The sequence below is a fragment of the Poecilia mexicana genome, unplaced genomic scaffold (genome assembly GCF_051168715.1).
Source record: "Poecilia mexicana isolate PSO_F unplaced genomic scaffold, ASM5116871v1 scaffold_9, whole genome shotgun sequence".
Lineage (NCBI taxonomy): Eukaryota > Metazoa > Chordata > Actinopteri > Cyprinodontiformes > Poeciliidae > Poecilia > Poecilia mexicana.
The window spans coordinates 18738742-18764914 of NW_028263378.1; positions in this window are offsets into that span (position 1 = coordinate 18738742).

Consider the following 26173-nt stretch of genomic DNA (forward strand, 5'->3'; position numbering starts at 1 on the left):
AGACTTTTTGATTAGCAGTAACTGTTAGTTCTAAACAATTAAATGAAACTTTTTCTTAATGTTTAAGGCTGGGATAATAGAGAATTTTCTGTAGCTGTTCAAAAGATTTAACAAAGAACTGACGCGGCACCAGAAGCAGCAAATCCGAGGGGAAACGCTAATGTGTTGTAGATGCTACGCAGATGTCCTTTCAATTAACTAATTAGAAGCAAGGGGAAAGGATAATGATACATGTCTTTGTGTGCTTAAAACATCCATGTCTATTCATCCCTGGGCTCAATGCAATGCTGAAACTTTCAACTTGCATGTGTGATGAAGATCAAATAAACACTGATGTGTAAATGAGGACAAGAATCTACCATGTAGATGTGAGAGAGAAGGCGAACTGTGCTGATAATTCACACTGAGATAGTGGTGGTACCATCCCATCAACTGCAGTGCAAGGATGGCATTTTAAACACCAGCTTTTCTTCCTCCGGGAGCAGGACAGTTTAAAGTCTGCAGCTTTCATTCTCAGAAAACAACCCCCCACTCTTCTCATCCTCCTCATTAAGCCTCCCTTCTTTGTCTTTGTTTAGATTCAATTTTAAGCTTAGCTATTACAAAACACTAAAAAAGAATCTAATTGGGCACAATGTTAAGCAAAGCAGCTAAAGCTCTACCATAATGGACATGTCATGATAAGACAACTTGACTGAGGAAAACAAAACAATAAAAAAACAACAGCAGAAGTAGTGAATGCTAGAAATAAATTCAGATATTACAGCAAATCTTGACAGTGCACTCCGCACTCTTGTTCTGCTATCGCATTATTTAAAGTTATGTATATTTACGTATCCAAAAATAATGTTTCAAAGGTCTAAATGTCAGCAAGTTTTGTGAAACGTTAAGTCTCATAATTTCTTTGCTTTTGACATGCCTCCAATTTGTTTAGTATATATATATATATATATATATATATATATATATATATATATATATATATATATATATATATATATGTATATATATATATATATATATATATATATATATATACATAAATTATCATGAAGGGTTTAGAAGTCAGTGCTTTACTGTGTCAGGATGTAGTATGACAGCATCATCAAACATATCATTGTTCCAACGGTGCTGGAAATGGTTGGATATTTAACCATTTTATTAGTCATAAAGTAGGCCAGGCTGCTGTCAGTTGCAGCCACTCCAAGTATCCATTACTCGGGGGACTATTCGACAGTTCTTTGTTACGACCAGGCCCTTTACAGTAAAAGAACATACTTCATCCAAAGCTGAACGGTCGATGCACAGTCACGTGATTGTGGACTGTCCATATTTGCACACACCTTTCATACAACAGCACAGAGCAGCGGAGGGACATTTACTAGTCTTACTTCACATACGACTTATTCAGTGAAGAATGGTAAATGTACATAATTTCTCGCCGTGTCAAATGAACGTTCCTGAAAAAGTATTTGCATCTCCTGAGAATGCACAAACCAGATAGTGGAAGCGTAATATTCGAAGAGAAATATCAACATTGCTGTCTGAGCGCATTTCTGCATAAAAAAAAAGGCAATAAACTTCTTACCAATCACAAAATACTTTGCATAGAGCTTTGCTGAAATAGTCTGAGCCGGGCCTGGTGTTGAGTTTGCCTCTCTACGAACAAAATGATGCCATTTTTGTTGCATGTTTATGTCAATGAGAGACAATATCTGCATTTTGGATGAAGAATATGGGGTCTTCAAACTGATGAGCAAAATATTAAACATGATAAACCTAACTGAAAGAAGAGCAGCTATTAAGACCTTGAATGTGAGGCGTGTCGCTGTGTAGGAGCTACAGGCAAAATTCAAGCTTTTGTCACGTGAAGTTTAAAGAGCACACTAAACTGCATTGAAAGGAATAAATTGCATTTGTAACACACTGTTAGGCATAAAGAGCAGGAAATACCCACACTCTTCCATTTTCCTTTGGATCATTAAATTCTGTTTTGATCGTGATAACAGTCGTTTACTGCTCCCGAGAGTCACACTGCCTCCTTTGGCTTCTTTAGATTTAAAAACAGTCAGATCAACATGATTCCATTACGTGACTTACTGCTTTAATTTCTGTCTTATTGTACTTATTAAATGACCAGTAAAGAATGTTTTAAATTGAATCATAATTCATGCATGCTGTAATGTATGGAAAGAATTGTACCCAGCAGTTCTGCGTGAGTGACACTGTAGAGGTTTTATTTTTAAAGAGAAGCTACATTTTTAGGGCATACTGTGCCACCCTGCTATCAAGCCTGTCTACCACCTGCCTCTAAAAGCTTTTATCTTACAAAACCAATAGTGAGAACTAGAACCAAGCGTACAATTTGTGAGTTGAAATGCTTTACTTTGCTGAATATTCAACTCAAAATTTGTTCCATACTTCACAGTACCTATAAAAGCAATTCCCCTTATTACTGCTTTTAGAAATCATGCCGTTTTATAGCACAATCATGAAACTTTATCTTCAGCTGTAATAAACATTTGGTAAGCATCAAATGTAACTTAAAAAAAAAAAAAGACTTCACAGCTTGATGGCTTGAAATTGGCCTTTGTCTTTTTAAGGAGCTCCTGCAATTTCTGACACTCCGCTTTCAGTAGTCATCACAACAGTGAGGGGCTGTGCAGCGCCAGACAAGATTGTGACTGACAGCACTAAGACCTGTCTCCTGGCTCTGATTGACTGTTTCTAGTTAGCACTGGTTGGGCTTAAGTAACTATTATTATTATAAAATTCTAATTACTTAACTGAATTGGGGCATCAATTCCAGTATCTCTGGTAAAATAAGCCAAGCTTATTGTCTTCTGAAGGAGTTTTTTGCTCTTAAATAAACATAAAAATGCTGGGTCTTATTATTACTGTAACATGATAGCTAAAATAAATCATACAATTATCTGATGCTCAAACTTCATATTTGTGCTGTTTGGCAGTTTGTTTCGCTTGACTGGAAGTCTTCTTTGGAGCTTAATAGTTTTTAATTCTAACTCTTATCTTCGACCACCATTAGACCAAGCACTTAGTTCAAACCTGCATGAAATAAACAGATCAGTCAGAGTTGTGCATATGAGGTCTTAAAATTTAAATCAACTCTAATGCTCAAATGATAATTTGTTTATTAATGCCCCCTTGCAGACTGATGGCAAGAAATTTAATTTGTTTTAGTGGGAATAGTCTCAAAATATTTTCATTTTGCTTCTAGTTGCCTCTCTCCTGGATCTGTCACGTGACAAAGGACCTAACATCCATGAAATACCATTATGGGCCCATTGCTTGAATGTTTAATTCTCCAGCAGCAGCTCCATCTTGGACTGACCTTTCAGAAATCAGACAGAATGTCATCTGTTAGTTCCAGCTTGGTGTAATGACCTGTGAGTGCATCGGCTTACTCTCCATTTTCCTTCTCGCAGGTTTTTGAAGTGATTGCCATGGTGGACATGTGCAGCAAACGGATGAATGCAGAGAGGCTGAGGAGTGGAATTAAAACCACGGTTTCAGGCAGCCCTTCCTTCTTGCATTTCTATCTAAGAATGCAATGTCCTGCATTATTTGTATTTACAAAGTGGGCTTCTACAAAGTCTCCTCAGAGACCTCTGTGAGGTGTTTAGTATGTGATGAATGGACACAGGGTAAATGGTATGTTTGCGGATTGTCGAGCAAATGTGTTATGTGTGTCCCTGTGGGTGTTGCAGAGTGTTAAATTAATGAATGACAAAGTCAGAAACTAGCTTCAAGGCTACTGAATGGGATGAGTTTGTTTGTGCTGGAGCCTCAGCATCGGTTTGGTTTAGAATCTGTTGATGGTTCAGGTAAAAGTACATTTTATAAAACTTTAAATCTTAATCTTAAGTGAGAACCTCAGCAATGTTGTCTCTGGTTAAAGTTAGCATTATTACATATGCCTCTACGTCGGCACAGGGAATTTAAATTTTTGCAAGACAATTGGTAAACGTACAGCGACATTGAAATAAGCCCAGATCTTCTAAACATTAGCTCACTTTTAGAAAACACTGCACTCATTCCAATTGACATGTGATGTTGTCTCACCGGAAAACTCACAAACAGATAACCACAGGGCTAAAAGGCTTGGATATGGGGGAGTAAAGAAAAATCCAACTCCACAGCTTCCTGGAGGATGTCAAAAAATTCAGCTCCTCCGTATGACAAATTCTGCAATGCCTTGTGGGGCTAAAATAAAACTGGGATAGCAAGCAAGCGTACTGCCTCTCTCAGTCTCTTCCTCATTCTCCTTCAGGGTTTTCACCATGTCTGAAATGAATATGTGAAAAAAGAGTGTTATACTGGGCTGCAGGTGGTGAATTGAGGTATTAGCTTCTTGGGGCTGAGCCTAGTGAAAATTCTTGAAATCCATACAGCTCCTTGTCACCCTCTTCACATTTTTCTACCACTCCACAGCTGTTTTTTCTTCCCTTTTCAGTCCTTGCCTGATGTCTCATTTGAGTTCTCCACACATCCATTCACAATTACACTGAGCATACCTCTGCTTAAACTCGTTTAGTCATTTCATTTCTGAGTATTTTTTTGTTACTACTTGCAGTGTAGCTATTATTCAGTAATGAACTTTGTTGTATTGAAACACATTTCCTGACATTCATTCTAACCTTACTGTAGAAAAGGTTTTGAATAATAAACCCTCATCTAATAATATACTGCTTAAATGTCTTGTACTCTGCAGTGTTTGATTTTAGCTCATCTATTTTTGAGCTAAAGGCTACAATGAAATTTCAATTGTGACAATTTAAAGCAACCAAGTAGTCTTTTAGTGTAGAAATCACACTTAGCAATTTAAATGGGATCAGAGGAGCTTAAAAGGGCCAGCTCCTCCAAGCGTTTCGGCAGTTTAACTGATAACTTTAGAGGTTCGAATCCTCTGCATATCTGATAACACCTTTTGATTTCACAGTGCAACGTGCTGAGATACACACATTCCAGAGGAAAGGTATGTATAAAAAAAAAAGACAACAGCAACTATCTGCCTTTGACTTTTAGGTTAGGTAAACATGACAAAACCAGAAAAAACTATTGTTTATGTGTCACAATTAATTTATAATTTTGTTATAGAAAAATAGAGCAAACGTTCCATGCTATTAGTGCCAATGTACAGTGGTGTTCTGGATTGGCTCTGTCTGACTTTGGTAATCTGCAACAACAATGACTGAATAGTGTGTTGGTTACAGCGCATTAAAACACTGTTTCTTCAGTGTTTTAATATTTATTCTCTTTTCACACGTGTGGTTCTAAACAGAGTAATGAAAATAAACAATGACTACATTCACAATGGTTCTGGGAAGTGAAGTCACAACTGTTAAGATACCAGATAAAAAAATAAATAAATCAGATCAATATTTTCAAGATATTTTATTTAATGAATATATATGGTGGATAGTTCAAAGGGTAAACAATTTTTATTAAAAATTAGGTATGCATAAATGTGCCTATCCTTAAATTAGTAATTTCCTGAATTCCCCTTTGATTCGGTCTCAGCATTTAGTGTGCGTGAAGGCAGGTTTGCCTTCAGTTACAGTTCATTTGATTAACCTGAAATTAAAGTGCATCTTTACTTTAAGGATTTTCCTGGCACTTTCTTATTTACATATTTTTGGTTTGCAGACAGGTCACACAGAATTAGAAAGAGCTCACTGGAGAGCTGTACCAGCCCTGAAAAGGATTAACAGTAAAATCCCCTTCCAAAATTGAATTCACCATTAGATAGATTTGAAAAAGTTTTGCACAGTTCCCCACATGTGGGAGGGCAGAAAGGATGAAAGAGGTATCTCACTTTAATCGGCAGGAGAATAAAACCGCTCCTTCAAGAGATACTGACCACATTCAGAAGGCAAAAAACTCCCACACTGATACAGCCTGGAGCCAGACCTTGGAATAGGCACTTATCTCTTAAAGGGGCAGTATTATATATTTTCCAGGCACAATTTATAGCACAAACACCTTCAGTTGGTGTAATGATGCTGCATGACATGACTTAAAAGAATTTTGACGTTGCAAGTTAACACATTGAAATTGGGCCTCTGTTACTTTAAGAAGCTTTCTGACACCCTGGTTTTAACACCTTATCATAAAAATGCTCCTCCACTGAGCCATTTACAACCACAAACTACACTACACTTGTAGTGTAGTTTGTATGGTAAGCTTATAATTGCTGCTGGCTAGTCTGGTAGAGCCAAGTAGTGAAGGCACAGGGGAGGAGGAGCTTTCTGGAAATAGGTGGCGCTTTGTATGAGCAAATATTCAGGCACTGCCAAATTGCTGCCACAGGCCACAGGTGATTCCTCAAATATGCACAAAAGAATCAAAGCAGCACTCCAGGTATGTTTTTAATGAGAACAACATTATAATATGATATGAAGCAAAAAACAGATACCCCCATTTAACACTGTAATATCAAATGGTAATGTCCATTATTATTGCTATTGTGTTTTGGTAGAGGATGGTCATCAGATTCATCTTTGCAGCTTGCTAAAGCCAATAGGTTGTAATATTTTTTTTGGTTAAGGTGCTTAAATGCAGCCCTCAAACACAATGGTCTTTTGAGGTGGGGTACTCTTGATGGTATTCTACCATCAAGTAATTATTAATGGCAACAGAAGATGCCAGATAATAAAACTAGCATGGATAATTTAAGTGGTCATAATCGGCTAGAGCATTTCTTACAATGATATTCCCACTGAATTTATTGTGCCAGTTTGCTGCATTTGGATCACATGGGTAACCAAAGGGGTTTGAATGGTTGATAAGGAAATGTTTTTGCACTCAAGGGTGCAAAGGATATGTGGAATAAAATACAATAAAATCTAAAGATGAGCTGGGGCACCTCATTCCAAACTCCACCCAAAGTATCGTGGTAACATCACACTTAGAAAATAGATTTTGCAATTTGCTTGAGCGTTCTGCATTAGGTCCTCTGCCAGGACACACAATCCCCATCCAGCATAATGCTTTCCTATTAGCAACAGTGGGTTATGTCATATTTGTAATACCATCCAGAAGAAAGGAGGAAAACTGTTCTGAGTAAACTAAAAACAAGACTGGCATCAACTTCTGGAGTTTAAATAAACCTAATGTCGAGCAAATTGTTCAATGAGATCAGATGTTCCAATTAATGACAAAAAAGACAAAATTGCTGTAGGAACAATTATTGAAAGACCCAAGGTGGAACTGGGTCTTTATCAGATCAGACAAGAGTGTAAAGATAAAAAGCAGACAAATAGTGCTGACATACTGCAGGAATGCTAAGAATAGAGATGTGCATTTTCAAAGAGATAAGACAAATTTATCTCTGGCTGATCCCGCGGAAAGATAGACACTCAAAAAAATTTAAAAAAAGAAAAAAATATATATCTTGAGCACACATGGTAGTCAGCACCCCAAATTCAGCAAATAATTTGCACAACGAAATGAAACAAGAACATTTTGCATACATAAAGCTTAAATGGATAACAGAAGTAAACATGCGGCTGCAGTCAAGACAGTTTTCAAACCATTGATTCTTTAAGACATCTTGAATAACTTGTGTTTGTGCTGTCTTCTCAAATGTCGTCGGTCATGGCAGAGGACCGGTCACACTGAGCCTGGTTCTGCTGACCGTACCATCCTGTAAAGTTTTTCTTTCCACTCCTGACTCATGCACGCTCCGTATTTACTGACTAGTGTATAGTCAACAACTTGGTGCAATCTGCTGGGTCTGCTTAGATCTAAAACTTTTTAAATCAATTTCAATAATAAAGTGTTTGTTCTACAATTTATTTAAAATAAACTACTTTACAATTTCATGAAGTAATTCCCCTGCGATAAAATAATAACGTCTTAATTCTAATTTTGTTTTCCAAATTGGTAACTCATCTTCAATAAGTTCCTTTCCTACTTTGGAATAAATAATCAGCAACAGGGCAGCTTCTTAGGAGCGCAAAACTTTGAATGTCTTCTTGCAGATAATGGTGTTTAATTGAACGATAGCACCCAAAGAGACAGAAAATGGGTGATAAGGAAATAGAAATAGCATTTGAAATTAGTCATATACGTGCATTGCTTATTTGTTTATCTCTTGCCAGACTGAGTGCGTTTATGAATGACAGCGCGCTTACTCATGTGGAAGGATACTTCATGCATTGGAAATAAATTAATTTGGCACAGACAGCAAGAGGGAGGTGGAGATAGAAAGAGAGTGAAGGAATGAATACTAGATGATATTAACTTTGCTAAAATGCCAGAGCTGAACCACTAAGTCTATAATACTTCAATGCAACCAAACACCATTGACCGCTTCTTCATAGGTGCGTGCTGACATCTTTGTTTAGAATTTCAGAAACTATATGAAAAATTAATAATCATTTTGGCATTCAATCAGAAATGTCCTACAAAAAGCAGCAAAAAGGAAAATAAAAACTCGATTAAAACCCTTTCTGAAATCACTTATTAGAAATCCAATATCAGATCTTGTATTAGATGTTGTATGAAGACATAAAAATAATCCTACAGAAAACCTTTGATTATAAACATATTTAAGAAATAAGCATACAAATCAACTCATATTGAGGCTAATAATAATATCAGTAAATTTACCATCACTAAATTGCCCAAATCAGTTTTGTTTGATGTAGGTCTACAATAAAAAATATACAGCAGATCGTGACATCATGTGCAAATAGTCAATAGAAAAATATTGGCTTGTTGGCTGTTATGATCATTGGGTGTTTGAATTTTGTGTGTCATTTGAGTTTCTGCTTTGAGCATTTCTTTGTTTTTCATTTACTTTCTTAGATGTTCCTACATTAGGTCAGTCTTTTGTGTTTTCGGTTTCTTAGTTTATGCTTACCTTCTGTTGTTGGTGCATTTGGATTTTCCTTCTCCAATTTTTCCTTCCTGTTTATTGGAGCTTCAGGCATTTTCCATTGTTTAGCCCCACTAGTGTTCATTTGTCTCCGTTCCTTTGTTCCTTTCTTCACTGGCTCTGTCCATGACATGTTCCAGTTTCCCTGCTGTTCTGCTGCCTGTTCTTCATCCTGCAAGTTATTTTCATAAAAGATAACACCCTATGATTATCCGAAGCTCCTGTCTATATTTTGGTCCTACTTCAAACTCATAAAATATAACAGTGTAGTCCTGGAGTAAGCGTTAAGCTCTAATTAACACAAATTATTGATTACTCATTAATTATTCTGAATCATGTTTACCACCTTGTTGCCTTTTATATTTGAATATTTGTTGTCATGTTTTTCTCCAATCAAGAAGTACAACCACTATGAAATACATATGCTGTATCACCTAAAAATGATTTTTATTTGTACCTTAGAACACGCTTATGGGGGAAACACTGAAGTAGTCCACTGTGAAACAGAAATTGCTAACCCAGCATAATTTGTGACCCTGGATGATTTGCACGGATTAGACCCAGAAAGCCTGACACAGCAAAAGGTCATAAGTTCACGGCCTGTACATCAACTGAGCAGAAGAGGCTACACTGCTGATGTTTGCAGCCTTGAGATCAATAAGCCTCAAGCTGCTTCTGTATTTCACTTGAATTGGACTTAAAGTGCTTCACTTTAAGCTCCCTAACATCCAATTGCAGAAACAAATGGAAGATCTCTGATTATCCCTGTGTGGGGACTGCTCAAAAATAGTAAATTGTGCCCTTTTGACTTTTTGTTTTTGCATGGAAACATCTAAGTGACGATAAATCCCTGTTGATAAATGTATTTACTTTGTTTAAAGTTACAACAATTAGCTTTAAACGTCAATTTAATTATGGTTAATTTAATGACGGTAGTAAAAAAAGTTAAGTCTTGTAAGTAAGATCTTACAAAATTCAAACGACAAAGCCTAACATTGAATAATAAGGAGTAAATGTTGCAAACAAAACCTATAAATCATAAATGTCACACAAAATGAATACTTCCAGACAGAATGCTATCCAATAAAAAGTACCACTAATTTAGAGAAACAGCAGTAACTGTGTGTCGTCTCTTTTTGGTTTTCAACTGTTTCTTGACTTCCTTCTTTTTAATTCCAATGTTAGACTGAAATGTTTTGAGGGGTTTTTTTTATTGTGCCACTTCATACATGCTTATCTAACAAGGACTGACTTATCTGTGTCCTTGTGGTCAGCATTCTTTTGTGCTGCTTTTTTCAGCTCTCGCAAAGTTTTCTGGGTAACACTTTATTTGAAGGGGGTTGAATAAGACTGTCATGACACCATCATTAACATGACATAACACCTGTCATGAACCTGAATAAGCCTTCATGAATATTTATGACTGTTGTCATAAAGCGTCATTCGGTAAATTATGACACTTTTAATACAAAGTTGACATTTTTCAAAATGCCGTTGTTATGACAACTTGACATTAACCAAGAAATCATTACTGATATAAATTTGTTATAAAAGTATTACTGATTTCACTTTAAAAATGAGGTAACTTTATGTTATTAAAGGTAAAGTTTGAACAGTAATGATTTCTTGGTTAATGTCAAGTTGTCATAAAGACATTTTGAATAATGTCAACTTTGTATTAAAAGTGTCATAATTTACTGAATGACGCTTTATGACAACAGTCAAATATTCATGAAGGCTTATTCATGTTCATGACAGGTGTTATGTCATGTTTATGACAGTGTCATGACAGTCTTATTCACCCCCCTTCAAATAAAGTGTTACCGTTTTCTGACATTTAGCAAATAGGAAAAAAATTTCGTAATACTAAGTGACCTAAAACTTAGACTTGGTTTGATTTAACTTAAGACAGCTAAAAAGAAAAAGATGTGTATGCATGTTTTTATTTGGTGTATGTAAATATATGGTTTCAACTATATTAAACATGCAAAGAAAAGCATGCAAAAATTAAATTACTTGAATGACAGCATTTGCATCTTATTGCACAAAATGAGCACAAATCCATGAGCCCTCTAAAACGTGTGGCGATTATTAAAACAAACAACAGTTCTGTGCCTTTTGAAGATGTTAAGTCTTTTATTGCCTGCACATATTAGCATAAGACCAATGTGTGCTTCACGGGAATAAAATGTGTCTGTGGCAATCACTTTGGAATGAAAAGTTACCTTTTCACGTTAAATGTGCTATTTTAATAACGACAGAACACTCAAATTTCAACATAAAAATCAATATTTTATTTTCTTGACGAGTTAAAACAATTAGATGTGAATTTCTGTCAAGGCTGCCTCTCTTCTGTGTCACATTTTCAAGTATGGCTCATTTTTAATATTACTTTTGGTGTGAAACACTAGAATTAAAATAGAACCATGACCGACAGTGTGAGAGCGCGGATGTGTCAGAATGTTAGTGGGAATATGCACTTTATAAACTGTTTCCTCAGCAAGCAGTGTTGCATACAGCACCCAGTGAGTAATTTGGCAAAGCTTAAACAGAACGGGTTAGACAGGTAGAGAGCAGGAAGCTGCCTCGGAGCGCTGCCCCTTTTAATGCAGTGTGGAGTGAAGAGCACAGAAGAGCAGCACATGTCACTAAGGGCAGGAAGTGAAGGCAGAAGTAATGCAGGTTACATGCTTCATTAACCATTATTCAGCTGAGGACCTCTGACACTTGGCTGCCAGGTGAATTATCTGAGAATGACAAGAGAGGAAGGAACTGGGTGCAGACCACACTGAAGGCTTGTGGAAAGAAACGATCCTTAATTAATTTCAGAGTAAGTAAAATAATGGACAATCTTCAGTGGGGAAAACATATCAGGATTTTTAAAATACATGCGATGACCAGCTAATTGTAAAACCCTCAAGAATTTCAAAATTTTACAGAGACGCAGTCATTTCATGGAGTTAATTGTTGGTCAGTTTCATCAACACGTATCAATGTAAACATTATTGGTAACTGCAAGAACAATACTACAAATGGTTTTTTGTTTTGTTTTTCTTTATGTGGAGTTATTTGAGTCTACTGGAAACACATTTTAACAGATAGCTGTTAGATATTTATATAAGTTCCTGCCTTTCACTGAATTTGACCAGGTCATGTCAGTTTCTGGAGCTTTTCTTCACAAAATATTATCAAACTTCTTTATATGTCTCGTGTACAGTTGGACAATAACTGGATGACAATCCACTCAATATTACGTTGATTGTATTTGTGACTGTTTATGTGTACTATAAATACCAATTCTACTTAATCAAATATGTATTTGTGTTAGTTTTAACTTTCTATCAACACTAACAAAGCATCCTTGTCTTGGTACAAATAAAAAGATTTGGGGATTTTGTTGGCTCAAGCTATAAATCAGATGTTGATAGTCCATATATTGTTGTCAAAGGCATGTCTCCACATAAAAACAAAAAAATGCGCTGTGAGAAATGTGTGTCCTAGGGGCTAGGTAAAGCCAGTTAATATCTTGGCGTGGAGAGTGTGGGCCAGGCCTGAATATGAGCGTTTTGCCAGGGCGATCCATCTTCTTAAAATATACACTCGATTTGACCTTGGTGCAGATACACAGACAAGTGTGAGAAGAACTGCTCTGAAGTTGAAAAAATATGACCACCTCTCCTTCTTTTCATACATTTCTCACAGCGGGAGGATCCTCAATTATGTACCCATCCATAGAAGGTCAGTGATGAAATGAGAGGTGGAAGTTGGAACAGGAAGGTCAGAGAGGAAGTAATTCAAGTAGTGTAGATTAGTTTCACACAAACTGCACATATTAAATGAAGTACGTACGCAAAAACTGGCCTCCATAAACTACCTTGCTCAAGCAATAAGTAATATTGATTTGACACAGAAAACTTGGTTCTCAGACAGCACATTTATTTGTGGTTTTCAAGATTTCCAAGTAAACCTTTGTAAGGTTTACCACCTTTGTGCCTTGCTAAATGAAGGGTTGATTTCCAATGTTATGTTAGAATCATTCATTTCAGTCTGTGTAACAATCTACACCATAATCTAATAAAAATTAAATATAAAAGATTAATTCTTTACTTTCCATTGAGGGACCTTGATTATAAACTTAAATGATGCACAAAGGCTCTGTTACCAGAATTAGGAGTTATTGAATAAATACCATCAATTATACTTAATATATAGCAATAATTAATCCCACTTAGGACTGCTCATTAAACTTCTTTTTAACAAAAGTCAGGGAATATCCATGTGTTTTGAAGAATCCAGGACGCCATTGGAATCTGAAAAGGTTTTGTTTTGGTCAATTATAAAAAAAGTGACTTTTTCCAGGGTAGCGAGAGGTTAAAATCAAGCATTCAAATGGTGCATGTCTAACTATATTTTATAATTATTTTAAAACTGAATTTTACTTGATTGAAATGTGTTGCATTATAATCAAACTTAAATAAATTGCAGTTTGTATTACATAACAGAATGTTTTCGGATTTGAACTGGACTTTTTCCATTTTGTTTTTTATACACGTCCTTGAGGTGCCTGAATTAAATGTTTTGTACACAATATTCATTCGGGCATTTTAATGTGGAATTGACTTGCTAACTTTGTATTAAATGATTTTTCTCCAAAATGTTATGTTTTGAATCACAAAATGCATCTCCTTTGCATGGATGATGCAGATATTTTATTTTTTCTTTCCCAAGTCCCCTTGTTCTCTACCCTTTCCCCTGATCTGCCAAAAAATGCATGCCCCTCCATGTGGTATCAAAACTTCCAAGGAGGTTAATTAGATATCATTAAGAATTTTTATTTTATATATTCCACTTCATTCAGCTATCATATTTCACCCACCAATTTATTATGTATTAAAAGTCATTCAGGCTCAGAGATCTTTTATCAGCAATTAACTGCTAACAATTGTTAATTAAGCACTTGATTAAGTTTCGAGAGAGCCATTGTACGTGTAAATTCCCCACCCTCAATTTTTAATAAATCAGTAAAATCTGCTCTTATCAGGTGGGTGTGTGACACTTATTTTTGCCTTTATATAGTGTCCTTAGGCTATAAAAATATCATTTGCACCCAACAAGGTGGCTGGAAGGGTTCCCACCCACCAATTAATTCTTGCAGTGCATATGACAATGAAAAAGTGCCTGCACACCAGACTAATAAGTTCAAGCATATTTAGAATAAAATCGTCCTCCACCCCAATTGCCAGGACCAAAAAAGGAAAAGAAAAAAAAAAGAAAAATTAGTAATATGATATTCTTCTCTCTTTTTTAGCTTTGCTCCAAAGTCTCAAAAGTAGATTATGAGACAAAATCAATAATTCTCTGGGAAACCTTGGTTTCTCAGACAGCTCAGGAGATTGTGCCCACCCTCTGTTGGGAGGTTGCAAAGAATAGTTTCAGCAAAGACACTGCAGTTACTATGACATCACCTCTAGTAAGTGCAGATAATTCCCCTCTTGGGTTCCTTCTCAGCACAGCGTTTGACTGATGTTACTCATCTTCCACTTGAGCACCATTAATTTTCTTTTGGAAAGAGAAATCTCCACTGCTGCTGAAACAGTGACACCAGATCTGATGCTCAAAGCAGCATCATATCTGACTGTATATCAAACAGTGTGAAATTAAACTGAAATATTAACCCCAGTTTGAGGATATTTGGCATCTCCTAATTCCCGCCTTTTCTTCTATTTTCTCTCGTTATCTATATTATATCGTACTTCTTAGATATTTTTTATTATTACTTTCATCTCTGCGCCACACACAATGTGATGAAATGGTTATGGCATTATTATAAATGTATTAGTCAGTGAGTGAGTTTTAAATGAATAAGATCAAAGGATTTATTTTGCATTTGTTGCCTGGTTCTTCCTTTGTTCTTTAACTTTAGCTATGACACAGTCTGTCTCAGATAATTACATGTTCTACAGAAGAAAAAAGTAATATTAGCAGTTGATGAAGTGCAGACAAACATAAACTATACCCTTCAAGTCATAAATAATAAATAAGAAAGAATTTCAATTATGAAGGTTTTTAATACTATCTTGATATTTTGGATCTATATCCAAAGTATCAGTATTGGATCAATAATAGCACTACAAGGGACAGACTTCAGCTTCAGGTTCCCTTTTGAAATTGGATTTCATTTTTGTGTGGTAGTTTCTCAAATCTACCTTGAAAAAGATTTCCCTTTCACTTTACTCTCAACTTGTAATGTTTTTCACTTTAAGAACAAAAAGGAAACACTAATTTGTTTTGTTTTTCTCCTTTCAGTATTTTGTAGACACCTTTAAACTTTGTCTATATTCTTTTAAAAAACTAATTCAAAGAAAAAAATAAATAAAAAATAAATAAATAAACATCCAAAGGTCAGAAGTCTGATTATATGTTAATGCTCAATCACAAAAATGATCTGTATCTAGTTTGATACTGGTCATACATGCCCTGTATTTACTCGGTAACGTCACCTTCCTAAAATAATGTCAATAAGTCATTGTTTGCCAAGAGTGTTTATTGCCAAAAAAATAATAAAAAAAAATACCACCTCTTTATTTAAAAACAAAGAAAATCAATTTGGGCAAAAATGACTTGGGTCATTATTTCAGAAAGGTGACAATATGAAGTATCACACAGCTCTATCATCCATCCTTCCTTCTTATAAACTAATGAGCCTATAAGAATCTTCAAGTGTTTAAAATAACCACTTGTTGGTTAAATAGTGTTAATAACCTAAGATGGTGACATTCAGGCATCTCTTTGAACTGGATCAAAGTTTTCCAAGCTAATTTCCTCTGCAGTACCTGAAACAGAATGATTAATTATATTGCTTACTATTATTTTACTAGTTTGTGTCTGTATCTATCTATAGCAATAAGCCCTTTTTAAACATGGATAGAATCTCACCACTTAAATGGGCTCGATTACATGCCTGCAGCAAAAGTCAGAGACTGATCCTGAAAATGACAAACTCAGTTTAACTGTTTTTCAGTAACAAGTAAAAATAAACCAGATGGTTTGCCTGTTAATTTAAGCTGATTATTATGCAGCGTTTAATAATTTAAACATTGCTGGCTGCAATAAAAAAAAAAGATAGAACAGCAATGACCTGCAATTATGAAGGTGTTGTGCAACATGTGCAGCACATCGACCAACATTGCTTTCTCCCAGAACAAAGCCATCCCTAATTGATGCTGGTAAAGGCTAGTTACTTTGACCGTGATCTATGTCTAAATTAAAAAGATGGAAGAGGGCAAATCTAGTTGTGTTGGGAATTCTAAATTGCCTCTAAGCATAAGTGTGGGCTTGAATGATTCTTTGACTTTTGCAACTAAGCCCCTTTTTTCCAGCACACTAATTGTGCTAGTGCTTGGTTTGCACCAGTTCTGGTTCTTAGACCAATAAACTGCATCTTTCTCAGAACTAACTCTGAGCTGGAGCAAAAGAAGCTGGACAAAGCAGGAGCAGAAGAAAAAAAACGATAAGACTTCTGTTTAAATTTCTGAAATTTGTTGTTGATCCACGTAATTTAAGACAAAGCACTGTCTTAATAATAAAATGTGGTTTAAGCAATTGAAAAAGTATTTTTCCATCTCCCATTATTAAGTTGAAAACAGCGTCCACTTGAGGCATGGAGCTGCACTCTCAGCTAATATTTCTCAGTGAATCAAGAACAGTGTTGGTTTTTAATATTGCAAGGTGATCTTAATAAATCACGCTGTTGGCGTTGTGCTTAATTACTATTTTCCATGGCTGCTGATGCCAATGAGGTTATAAGAATCACCAAGTGTTTAAAATAACCACTTGTTGGTTAATAATGTTAATAACCTAAGATTGTGATATTTCAGGCATCTCTTTGGATGATTACTAAAACAAACATTTTGATTTTTCTCACACTATGTTGTAACCATCCATAAAAGTTCCAATTAAAAGTTGTTTTTGTTTTGTTTTTTATAGCGACGTAAATGCTTAAAGTTCTCAGGTTACAAAAAACTCAAAAGGATATTTTTAAAGGTAAGCTGAGAACTGGCTCCAGCATTGGAACTTGTTTGATGGAAAAACCTTTTCCCATCAAACACCTTGTCCTGGGTATTACCCTAATGCCAAGTAATATCCACTAAAAACTGGACTTTGTTGTTCTACCTAAGAGGGTAATTTACCTTGCACTGAACACTTAATCACACTTTGTGATTAATGGCCCTTCTAGAGTGAGAACCCATTTTGTAATTCATCTCTCTGGTCTGGGCTCACAATCCCTTTAGCCACAAAAATCACCCCATTCACCTGTCTGGTATTGAACTAAATACAAATGCAAATCCTGCAGTTGGGATGTTCCAAACATCCCTTGTGGTAACAAAACATCACTATATATTTTATTCAACTCCTTTTTTTTTTCTTTTTTTTTTCCTGTTTTATGCTGTCAACACCTGACCCCCACCACCACCCACTCCACATATCTCTCTCATTGCCAGAAATCCAGAGGAGGGTAGATTTTTATTTTCTCACAGGCACTCCTCTGTCCCTAGACACGTTATTCTCTCTCCTGCCAGCGGCTCCACTAACAGATTGCCAATAAGCTCTGTGGCAGGGCCCGCCAACATGTTCCTCCTCTATTCTCCCTGTAATGGCCCCTCTCTGGGGAAAGAGCCCCTGTCTGTCACTGATCCGACAACCCTTATAACCCTCTGCCATCGTCTTCCCCTTTGTGTCAGACCACCCACCCACTGCCTTCAGATTTTTTCAGATGCCCCTGTATATATAGGCAAATATGTACTGCTGGGGTGATGATCTTTTCGCTGGCAACATGTTATTAATGCAGTAAGTTTCCTAAACAACCACAGTAAAAGACACATCCAGTGTTTGTGAAAAAGATGATAGCCTGTTTAATAAGGCAGACATGCATCAAGCAGAGAAAAAAAAAATCTAAGGAGATTGAAGAAACTACTGAACTGGGTTAAGACCTGTTCAATACATTATTAAACTGGAAGGCAAGACAGGATCCATCACCTTTGAGGAAGAAATGTGGTCGGGGAAAAAATAAATCTTGAATAATTGTGATCAGCAGTCACTTAACTGCTAGGTAGAACTCAGTAATATATTTAAAGCTGTAGTATAACTTTTATAAATATTTGATTTTTGTATTTAAATATTAAAGCTGTCACTGTGGTCTTACAGTATTAGACATAATCCGAAAAAAAAAAAAAAAAATCAAGCTGCTCTGTTACCTCCCTGTGGTCCTACAGCCATCTGCAGAAATACACTGCTCCCTGTCAGAGCTTTTGTCTATAAAAGAAATAATCAGCAACAGAGTATTTTCCTTTAAGTTATATACATGGCTCAGTTGTGGCTGTATTGTACAGATTTGGAGATGCCTTAACAGGTTTTATTGTTTTAGTAACAGTAGCATCCACTCATTACATGAAACACCCCTCATGATTAATTATTAGCAGGTTAACTGATTAGTAAAAAGCTTGCAATCACTCCTTGCCTCGTTCCATTTCTCTGCATGCCTCATAAGCATCCAGCTGCAGTATAAGTGAGACATCAGAAGGAAACCTCCATAAGTCTTCTAACAGTCTCTGTCCATTTGCTAACAGCCGGTGTACCACCACATCGTTTTGTTTGGTTTTTTTTATTCCTGAACCCATTTTAACTCTAATGTGTAATTCAAGAGAAATGTGATTATACAAACTGAGTTGTTAATGTTTTTTCCTCGTCATAAGAAATGGTAGCAGATGATTATTCTAATCGGCTCGAAACTTTTCCTCTCAACAGTACTTCAATGTTGCAGGGCACTGGAGGGGTGGTAACACTGACATAATGATAAACATTTGACTTTTGAATTGCTACGCTTCTTTAAACAAATGCCAATTTATGCCAGAGAAGTACACCCTTGGTTTTTCTTAAATCCTGGATAGAAGATTTCACTCTTTGCTCTACATTGTAGTATGTGACTAAAATAAACGTTCTGTGTCCTGTAACCTTTGAAGTGTATCTGACTTTCACTTGCTCTTTTGGTGATAACTTAATGGTCCAGATTATCTTTATTCCTGAAAAGACTCAGAGTGTCAGGCATGAGATCAGGCTTGAGAACAGGCGGGCTATCCTTTTATGTGGAAATCTTGTGTGGAAGAGAGCGGAATAGTTCAAATCGATTTTCTTAGTTTGACAAACTCGTAGTGTTGGACTTCAGAGGTTGAAATGACATTTAGGAGGAGAGTTCTATTTTCTTTACTGTTCCGTTTACAAGTGTTTCAATTAAGTGAACTGTGTTCCTTGAGGTGATGATCTGTCCTCGCTAGACTCATAATAGAAAGCAGTAACTAGTGGCAACAGTGCACATTGGAGCCAACCGAATTCTCCAATGAAACAAAATCAGTTTTTTGGTGGTGTTTTGTCAACCACCTCTCTACAAGTAAGTCTCATACCGCTGGTATTTCTCTCAATTGCATCAACGTTTCTTCTCAGACATTGACAGCCACAGCGTTATCAAAGGGCAATGGTTCATTCATGTCCTTTGTGTATACAGGTGCATTCATTTGTTTATGGATCACTACAAGATCTGGTGAATGAACACTTATTTAATATGATTAAATCCCTGAACCATATCCATACCATCCATCCATCAGTTGTCAACACAAGTGATATCTTGTGAGGACATTGGGGCAGCTGAGGCCTGTCTCCAGTAGTTATATATCGAGAGGGGCACACATTGGTTGCCAGTCCATCACAGGTAAAACAATCCTTCCATCGACTAACCACTTCAGGCTATTGAATGTTTTTTTTTGTTTGTCACAAGTTTCTTTAAGGTGAACTTTTGTTTGATAAATCTTCCCATTTTTTCCTCTCTCTCTCAGACTCCCACTCCTGTCCCATTTCTTTGGTTTTACACAACCTTTTCAGTGTGATTTCTTCTGTTTGCAGTTAACCACAAGCATCTTGGGGATTTTGTCACCAGCAAATATGAGGAACAAATTCAAATACTTGCAGAGGAAATGCCATGTCCTCTCTTGCATCTGTGGTGGCTTAAAAGTTGAGCATTTGTGTGTATGTACATGAAGACGTGTGCTGATATAAGAAGGCTATGAGGAATTTCTAAGGAAAAGACACAACTCAGTAGAAACACTGCCACTGTGTTGCATGATCAAAGATTCTAGTCTTGGATCAAAGATACAACTTCCCCTGCAGCTCTGAATTTAGTTTGGTGCTGTGTGTTTTCAAATGGAAATCAGTCTTCATGAATCAGAAAAATTAACAAAAGTGTCTGCAGTGGTGTTCAGGAAATTTGACAAAAGAGTCATAGTTAATAAATCAGTATGTAGGTGCTCATTTCTCAAGTTATAAATAACTTCAGGCAGGTAAGCCAACACTTCTGCATAAAAAAAAAGTTAGTTTTTGCTCTGATTTAATATTCTAATCTTAAGTGTTGTGTTTTCATTAATTGTAAGGAAAAAAATACTCGGAATGAATAGAATTTGTGTGTGGACATTTAGAGGTAAATACATGGCAGTGAGCAACAAATAATGCAGCGCTGACATCACACATGTGACCATTGTTATCGTTTGGCCATTCAGTGGAGGAAAGAGAGGTGCTTATTTTTACTATTGTTCATGCACTTGTTTTTTTATAAGCCCAACTGCTCCGATACGTTGAGTTGCAAAGTAGAAAGATCACTTGGAGGTCAGCTGTTTCACACCATTTATCCCTCCCAATCAATGCAGAATGCCATTCAAACTCCACATGCATCCAAATACTTGATTTAATATGACTGCCATTGGACATTGTCTTGTGTTTTATTAACTTCATATTCTAACACTGCGTTCTGCACAGTGGTGCAGATGGTAGCACTGTTGCCTTGCAGCAAGAATGTTGTAGGGTCACAATCTTTCTGTATGAAGTTTGCATGTTCTCCCTGTACATGAGTGTGTTCTCTCCGGGTACTCTGGATGAACACTTTTCTTAAACCAATCAGGCGTGGACGAGATTATTTCATAGAAACTGATATCTCTGCTAAACAGTTTTAAAAAGATCTGGCTATGTGTGGACTATGCCTGAAACTAGAAAAACAGAGGTTGGAGGTTGTTATAGCCAGCTTTTTCCAAAAGTAAAACTGTGGTTCCCAATCAAAGTCATTGAAAGGTGATTCTTCATTTTACATTTCTTGTTTAGACTATTGTAATATCTTGTATGTGAGCTTAGCTCAGTCATCTACATTGCCAGCTCCTTTTTAACAAGTACTAAAAAGCATGGATATGAATATATATATAAACACACACACACACGCTAACTTGATTGTACTATAAAATATAAAATGTGCCTGGAAAATACATAATATATCCCTTTATGTAAAAAACTGAAAGGAAATCAGTCATGGTCTCACCTTGACATCATAGTAAAGTCAGCATTCCTTGAATAAGTCTTGATCGTATATTAAATAGGTTGAGATTTAATTCTTTCGTGTTAATCTTTATGCTGGCGTATTTATAGTAATAATCAGCTTATAGTTGCTTTCTGTGAGTCTGTTCTCAGACAAAGTTTATCTAACATGGGACCGCTAGATACATTTCATTGTTTGCATATGTATTATGCATATTTTTTTCTGACCTCATGAACTTAATTTCCATTATTTGGACAGAAAATAGCATATTTTGTGCTACATTTTTCCGAGAGTCAAAGGTTGATGGAAAAGAGATGATAGGAAGGAAAATCGATATTTCTTTTTTATTAACCGAATAATGAAAAGTCAACAGGCCCTCTGCTATGCAGAAATGTCAAGTCTAAGCTGAAATAAATCCAGACTGAGAATTAAGTTGCAGTGTACATCACAACTATTTTCTGTTATAAGCTGGAAACTCATTGTTGCCAGCTTCAATGGAATTATAACAAAAGAATCACTAAAAGCTGTCAGGACAGTATATTTTTTGAATGAATGTTTAGTGTCGCTGATCCAAAAAAGAAAAAGGTCCGCTTCCTTCCACCTGATTTCCCACATATCACCTTGACACCCTGAGGCAATCGAATGCCCTCCCATCATCTTATACTCCAGATTAAAGCTCGAACCACCAAGGTCTTTGTGACCTCAGGAGAGCTGACAGGATCAGACAGCTCCTGCTTTGCTTGCATTTTAGCTGCAGCACCATGAGTGTGTTATCTCTTTCATATTTATTGAATGGATTCAGATTTCTTCATTCCCTCTGCCTCTTAAGGGCACACCCACTTGGCTGCATTTCTACAGTTTCTATGCTGAGTGTATGAACATGTAAGATCTCTTTCAGTCGCAAGGGTGGCACCTATAGCGTTGTCCTCAGATTCACTGGTAAGCTTTAAAAATACATAAACGCACATACACAATTTGCCACAGGCCCTGCGGTCTTCTGAAAACCACAAGATCAAGAATGGGGAGATATAGAATTGCTCCAGGCAGTGGCTTTGAGATCATAACATTACTGCAACTTTGCAGATCGCTGGAATGGTTCCCCCAGGTTAAACACAATCTCTGTTGTACACATCATTTGCAGAACTGTTATGTGCAAATACTTTCTAATTTCTAATTTAGTACTGAGTGCAAAGACCAATTAAAAAAATACAGGTAGCCACTGTGATGCAGAGGTGTGGGCTTGAGTCATGTGACTTAGAAATGAGTCATACTCTAGTTACAAATGCCTCAAAAATACACTTGGTGAAATTATGCAAGTCTTTGGACTTGAGTCAAACTTTGACACCAATAACGTGAATTAACTTGGGATTCAACGCTTTGATAGGAAAAACTTGATATCTTCCACCAAACAGAAAGTGTGTTATGAAGGAGTTGTGTGTGCTAAGATGGAATTGTCGCCATATGCCAATATCTCCTTTTTTTGCTGCTACATTTAGGCAATTTACCTGCTTTTTTTCTGGTTCCTACACTGACAACAAAGACCAACAGTGACAGTGGTCAGTGACACTGCAAAGGGAGGAAAAGTTAGGACAATTCCAAGGGCCCCCTGACCAACAGGGGCCCTCCATTTTTTTTATAGAAATTAAATAAAATTGTATATATACACATGTACAACTGTACATGTATATATACATACATATAAAGACAGATCTATAGATGTATATATATATACACATATCTACATATACAGATCTATATAGACATGTATATTTATAGACAGAGATATCTATATATCTATATGAGATACATCTCTATAGACAGATATCTATGTAGATGTCTACATATCTACATCTATATATCAATATCCATCTTTATATATAGAGAGAGAGATTGTTATAGATATGTAGATATACATAGAAATATTTACATATATAGATGTTTCTATCTATATAGATAGATAGATATAGGTATATACCTACATATAGGTATATATACATATACATATATATACATATATACACACATATATACAGGTATATACATATATATAGGTATATACAGGTATATACATATATAGGTATATACATATATACATATATAGGTATATACAGGTATATACATATATAGGTATATACATATATACATATAGGTATATACATATATATATACATATATAGGTATATACACATATATACATATATATACATATATACAGGTATATACACATATATACATATATATAGGTATATACACATATATATACATATATAGGTATATACACACATATATATAGGTATATACACACATATATATAGGTATATACACACATATATATATAGGTATATACACACATATATATAGGTATATACACATATATAGATATATATATACATATATACACATATATACACACATATATACAGGTATATACATATATATAGGCATATACAGGTATATACATATATAGGTATATACAGGTATATACATATATATAGGTATATACATATATATACATATATAGGTATATACACATATACACATATATATAGGTATATACATATATACACATATATACGTATATACACATATATACGTATATACACATATATAGGTATATACACATATATACATATATATAGGTATATACATATATATACATATATATAGGTATATATACATATATATAGGTATATATATACATATATATAGGTATATACACATATATATAGGTATATACACATATACATATATATATATAGGTATATACACATATACATATATATAGGTATATACACATATACATATATAGGTATATACACATATACATATATGTATAGGTATATACACATATACATATATGTATAGGTATATACACATATACATATATAGGTATATACACATATACATATAGGTATATACACATATACATATAGGTATATACACATATATACATATATACATATATATGTGTATATACCTATATATATGTAGGTATATATCAGATATCTATTGATATCTGATATAGATATCAATAGATATCTATATCTATTGATGTCCTGGCTTTTTAATATTATCTGAAATGTCAAATTAACAACAGCAGTAGCTCCTTTTCAAATTCCCTCCAATCACTCAACCCACTTGTGGTCCCACCCCGTTGACTTCCTGTCTTGTCTTTGCTCTGAGAGGACTTTCCTCAACAGATCTTTCTGGTATTTGAGTTTAGCACTCAGTTTACGATTTATGTCAAACATTTCATCAAGCTGTCTCATTAAGTATTTCTGTAGTTCGATACTATCCAATTCAGGTTTCTTAGATTTGGCCTGACACATACACTTTGCTTGACTTGTTGTGGAAATCACAGCGTCCTTGGAATAACGCTGCTTTTCCAAGGACGCTACCTGTTCACCTTGTTTTGCCAGAACTGAAACATCGTGCTCTTCGACATGTTCAGCAAAGAAATTTAAGTCAATTTAGGTTGTGATTCAGGGAACACTTTCCAAAATGTCTTCTTCACTCTTGTGGGCAAAGCTGCCTGATAACTTGGTTTTTCCGGCAGAGGACCGTTCTTGATGTCACTATTTTCTGTCAAAAATGTTAGATCTACGCAAGTGTCTGACTCAGGGAAAGTTTTCCATAACAGTGGCGTCTTCTTGATGTGCTTCGTCTTTGATGTCTGTTTTTCCCCTTTCTGATCTACTTTCTTCTGTGATTGGGAGATTGATTTATTTTCTGTGACCAGCTGTGTTGTAGAAATCACAGGTTCTTCAGTACAAGACTCCTTTTTCCAGGAATCTTCCTGAACACCTTCTTCTTCAGGCAGAGAAGTGTCCTGCTTATTAACATTTTCAACGCAAGACTTAAAGGACTGTTCCTTCTCTGATGTCTCTTGCAGTACGGAGATCGATTCCTGTTTGGTAACCATTGAATTGTCTTCTGTTCCAGTGCTTTCAGCTGAAGTCCTTGTATCAGCGGGGGCATGTTTCTCCAACCAGATATGAAACGGTATATTTTTCTTCTTGCTGCGCCTGGTCTTTGGTGGCTGTGCCTCCTCTCGCTGATCCAGTGCCTCCTGTGTTTTGGAGACACTGAAATCCTGTTCAGTGACCAGTGGTGTTTCCTCGACACAAATCTCTTTTTTCAAGGAAACTGCCTGATCACCTTCGTATTCAGGCAGAGAAGTGTCATGCTTATTAACTTTTTCAGCGCAAGACTTAAAGAACTCTTCCTTCTCTGCCAGATCGATTGTCTCCTGCAGTACAGAGATCGAAGCTTTTTCTGTAACTGGTGAATCGTCTTACAGTTACAGAAAAAGCTGATTTCAGCTGAAATCCTTAGATCAGCAGGGCCATGTTTCTCCAACCAGATATGAAACGGTATCTTTTTCTTCTTGTTGCGCCTGGTCATTGGTTGCTGCTCCTCAGACTTTGAGGGTTGTTCCTTCTCTGATATATCGACTCTTCTACACTGACCAGTGAATCGATCCGCTGTTCAATATTTCCTGCAGAAATTTGTTGGTCAACGAGGACGTGTTCCTCCGACCAGGTTTTAAACGGTACCTGGTTCTTCTCATTGGACTTACTCTCAGGTGCTTGTCTGTCCCCTTTCTGATCCACTGTCTAAAAATATTTAACAAAGCTTCAAGTCTCGAGGAATTTTTAATAATCGCAGCTCTCGAATCATTCAATAAATCGTTACGACCCTGCTGAGGTTAACGTGTATGTTACTTTTCCATGACATTTATGTCAACGTTATCATGACTTTTTTTGTATTAAAGTGTCAGCTGACCATCTGGGAAAGATATTTCCAAGACCACAAAGAGTTGGATAATTAACCAAAATATATTGTCAAAAATTTCTGAAAGATAA